Genomic DNA, 4,844 nt, shown 5'->3' with positions numbered 1-4,844 from the left:
CATTCCTCTCCCTATCCTCACTACTGCTGTATTTTCCTTTGCCAGGGCTTCAAAAACAAATACCGAAGAAAAGACTTGTGCTGGATCAAGGAGCTGACAACGGATTTGGGACTGTGGTTGAAATGAGACATAAATCCAGGAACGATAATTCTTCAGGAGGAAGTATGTGGGGACTTTCAGTGCTGCCCTAAAGTTGTGATCAGGATAGTGAGAACATTCTCCATTAAGTTCCACAAGTAAATGGAAGAAAAAAGTGTAAAATGATCACATTTAACTGGAAGGAAATCCCATCAGAGAGGGCGGGTCATGGTGGCTCCGCAGGCAGAGTTCTTGCCTGCCATGCCAGATGCCTGGTTGATCCCCGGTGCCTGCCCATGCAGGAAAAAGAAAAATCCCATGAGAGTAAATTCATTAAAAACTGTGATATTTGTCATTACTAAAGTTATATCTATATAAAACTTGGGGGAGAGGAATAAAGCATCATCAATATCAAATTTTTCAATTACAAATAAAAAACAAATACGGGATCAGGGTGACTGGCGAGTGAAGCTCAGGAGAGAAGAGGCGGGCAAAGAAGCCGGGGGAGGGGGGATGGGGGTAGGGGGTGGGGAGCAGAACAGCCGGGGAGTAGCCGAAAGGGTGTGAGGAGCTGGAGGATAGGACTGAGGAGGCTGAGTGGTCCGACTTGAACTGGAGAGGAGAGGCGACCTGACGAGGAAGCGGTTGGGTAGGACAGCAGGTTCCCTGCAAATTTCTGGCCTGCCTGTCATTAAACTGAGGCTTTCAGCTGTAGGGAGCATGATTTTGATACACTGTCTGTCTCTAGCTGCTGTGCAAGGGCTTCTGAACGGTAGGAGGCGCCTTCTGAACATCGAATCGACGAAACTGCGGTAAGAACGGCTAGAGCGCGGATGGGAGGAGGGAAGGTTGGAGTAGAAGAAGAGTGGGGATGGGAAATTTGGGGGAGTGACAGCAGAAGGGAATATGTAAGTCCTGTTAGGACTCCCTTCGCGACAAGGGATATCTGCTTTGACATCTTGGAAAAAGACTTGCATGTGAAGTAGAAGGAGAACAGGGTGCTGGAACCACAGAACAACTTGATTGACCATTGAGATTACGAGCATGTAGAGGATGGAACTTTTCCTCCTTCGCCACTGCCGCTCCAGAGAGAGAGAGGATGCTGAAGGTGCTGATCCTGATGCAGAGGGGGAGGAACACCTGGCTCCTGTTCCTCTAAGGCAATTGTTGAAAGGAATTTACCTAAGTTGGATGCTCAGAGATTAATTTCAGAGACAGGGCTCCCAGCCTTGAGGCACATGTTTGACAAGGCAAAGTTCAAAGGTAAAGGTCATAAGGCGGAAGACTTGACGCTGATCAGGCACATGGAGCGCTGGACACATAGGCTAGTCCTTAAAATGCAGTTTGAGGATTTTATGAACTAAGTTGAATCTCTGGGAGGTAAAAAGCAAGTTCAGACCTGTTTAAAATGAATTTGACTAAATCTCCTTGTTTCACCTGAAAATTTTATTAGTAATAATGATGAAGTAGGGGAAAACAATGTCATGATGTAATTGCTATTGAATTTGAGGCCTTTTTGACAGATTCATATGAAAGTGACGAGTTTGCTTCTCAGACAAGTAGAAGCCTGACATAAGAGCAGCAACAAAGAAATGAGAGAAATAGACAACTGGCCTTGGAAAGAAGGCAGGCCACTGACAGCTACTGAATAGCTGTCAGTCCCAAGAAAGCGACTCCATAGAGAACGCACCTACAGCACAGACAGTTGAAGATGCTCATACAGGTGAAGATCAGAAAGAGGAGTCAAGTAGACTAAATGGAGACATTCTAACAATCCATGCGATGTTGCCGCCACCAATACTATAAATGTGGAGGAGGAATTCAAAGTAGAGAAAACACAACCAGACACATCCTTTAAAAAATACCCTAGTAACTATGTTTCATCTTGAAGTTAGATAAGACTCACCTAAGAGAGATAATGTATCTGCTAATTTACTAGTTGGGAGGTACTATGTATTTTATCTACTCTGAAAAAAATCCTTTTGTAGTAAAAACAAAAACAAAAACAAAAACATACATATATATATATATATATATATATATATATATATATAGTAATTAGATTCAGTTGTCAACTTGGCCAGGTGAAGGCAGCTAGTTCTGTTGCTGTGGACATGAGCCAATGGTATGTGAACCTCATCTGTGGCTAATTACATCTGCAGTTGGCAAGGAGGCATGCCTGCTGCAATGAATGACGTTTGACTTAATTGGCTGGTGCTTAAATGAGAGTGCACAACGTAGCACAGCCTGAACAGCTCGGCATTCTTCATCTTAGCATTCACAGCTCAGCCCAGGTTTTTGGAGATGCAGAAAGAAGCCATCCTGGGGAAAGTTGCTGGAACCCAGGGGTATGGAGAGAAGGCCAGCAGAGACCATCCTGTGCCTTCCCACGTAAGAAAGAACCTCAGTGGAAAGTTAGCTGCCTTTCCTCTGAAGAACTAACAAAATAAATCCCCTTTTATTAAAGCCAATCCATTTCTGGTGTGTTGCATTCCGGCAGCTAACAAACTAGAACAATATATATCCCATAAATTGGTTGGCTTAAACCACAGAAATCTATTGGCTTACAGTTTGGAGGCTACAACTCCAACATCAAAGTGTCATCAGGACTGTGCTTTCTCAGACGTCTGTATACTTCTGGTTGTCAGTCAGTGTCTGTCTCCATCACATGGCGATCTGTGTCTCTCTGTCTCCCGCTGTAGCTTTTGCATTTCTTTGTCCAATTTTCTTTTGCTTATAAGGATTCCACTCTTACCTTATTAAGAGCTACCCTGATTTAGTTAGCTTCATTTTAATAGGCTATTCTAAAATCCCATTTACAAATGAGTTCCACAAACAGGGTCAGGAGTTAGGACTTGACCATGTCTTTGTGGGGATTATCATTCAATTTGCCACTTACTGTTTGCAAAAATCTCAGTTTAGCATTCTTGTTAAATCATAACGCTCAGAACTGTGTGCAACACTTCAAATAAAGTCTGAGAACCAGATGGAAGAGCAGAAATGCTATCATTCTGTGAAAAATTTAGCACTAAATTAGCATCATTTAAGCATTAAATGATGTTGTCATAATCAATTTTACTTTCTGAAAAGAACAGTATATTTGTGCTGCTTGCCTGTGTTTTGCTTCCAGTTTTCCATGCAAAAAAAAAAAAAGCACGTAAAAATTATATTTGTGTAACTATTAACACCTTTGGGGGGGGGCAGCTAAATCTTAGTATAAAACCTGCAAATTGTACTTTGTATGAGTTTTTAAGCTATATTGTTTCTGGTTAGAAATTTTATAACTTTAAAAATATGTATATTGTTTTACTAATTTTCAGATATCTGAAACAATGTTTTCACCATCTCATCATATTTAATATATTAGTTATTCTTTCTGGGTTTGTGCTATCTGCCAATTTGATCAACAAAGTCTTCCTAAGTTTCAGTTTGTGAAAAGGGGAAGAGACAAAGAGGGACGCACTAAACTGAGGTATCTCTATCTTTGTATTCCCAAAACCAGCACTATGTAGTGAAATGAAATAATGTTTCTTGAATAATGAAACTTCTTTTAAGAGATTTCAGTTCATTCATCACTAACCTTTTAGTAAGTATGCTCAAACTACCCATGTATTCATTTAACTGAATTAGGATCAAGTCATTTTTCAAATATCCCAAATAGAAACTCACAACCAATTATTTAACCATGACGATACCTTTCTAATTAATTTCCCTTTCCCTATCCACTATTTCTATCCATCCTATTCTGTCTTGCCAGAGAAGTTTACCTAAATCCAAGTTCTAATTCAGATATTTATCAAGAAAATTAATGTAGCATAAAGAAATTATGTAGTAATTTTCTCCTGACATACCCTTCCCTTCAAAATTGATGAAATCTCCTGAAGTTAACATTTTTAACCTCTTTTTCATTTCTTCAAATGAATGCAACATACCTTAAACCACAAATCATTTCATAGAGCTTTCCTGGATTTCCCTTCATGTGAATAACATTAGTAACAGCAATATGCAGGTTTATTACCTTGGTGGAGCACAGTGACTAACAAATTTATGAAGAAAGGATGCATGTCAAGGCTGTATAATATTCCCTTAACGGCTCTGGCTAAATCTGGCAAAGTCAGGGTTTAAATGCAGTTTCCCTCATTTCAATTACTCTTCCCATAACTGCTGTAGTTCTCTCATCTTCTACGGTTTGTCATTTGTTTATGCCTCATCCATTTCAAGTAGGCAACATATACATACAGGTACAATTAAAGCTTTGTGTTTCTCAGATGGCTGTGATGGTTTGGTTTGTGTGTCAGCTTGGCCAGGTGATGTTCCTGCTTATCTGGTCAAGCAAGCAGGCCTAACCATGACTGTGAGGATAATTTGTGACCTTAAGTCATCAGTAAGTTGCTTCCAACTGTGACTTATTGCATCTACGATCAGCTAAGGAGAGTGCCTTCAACAATGAGAGGCATATAATCCAACCAGTTGATGGCTTTAAACGGAGAAGCCAGATTAGAGAATCTATCTGCTTCAACCAGCCTGCTTTCCTGGAAAATTTGGGCTCAGGCATTTACACAGTTGCATGAAACACTCTTATAAAATCTCATATGTGGGTGGCAGTGGCAGAATTCTTGTCTACCATGCTGGAGACCCAGGTTTGATTTCCAGAGTCTGCCCATGCCAAAAAAAAAGAAAAAGGAGCGTGACCATGCCAAAAAAAGATGAAAGAAAATTGTTAAAAAATCTCATATTTACTCATATCTCCTCTTAATTCTGTTTCC

The 4,844-nt window shown here is 40.3% G+C and overlaps 1 pseudogene; it reads left to right on the top strand.

The window, feature by feature from the left end:
• The first annotated feature begins 911 nt into the window (after nucleotides 1-911).
• LOC143680528 (TIMELESS-interacting protein pseudogene) lies at nucleotides 912-1,967 on the top strand (annotated as a pseudogene).
• Nucleotides 1,968-4,844: the final 2,877 nt, after the last annotated feature.

The sequence above is a fragment of the Tamandua tetradactyla genome, chromosome 4 (assembly GCF_023851605.1).
Source record: "Tamandua tetradactyla isolate mTamTet1 chromosome 4, mTamTet1.pri, whole genome shotgun sequence".
Classification (NCBI taxonomy): domain Eukaryota; kingdom Metazoa; phylum Chordata; class Mammalia; order Pilosa; family Myrmecophagidae; genus Tamandua; species Tamandua tetradactyla.
This window is presented reverse-complemented; position numbering and strand designations above follow the sequence as displayed.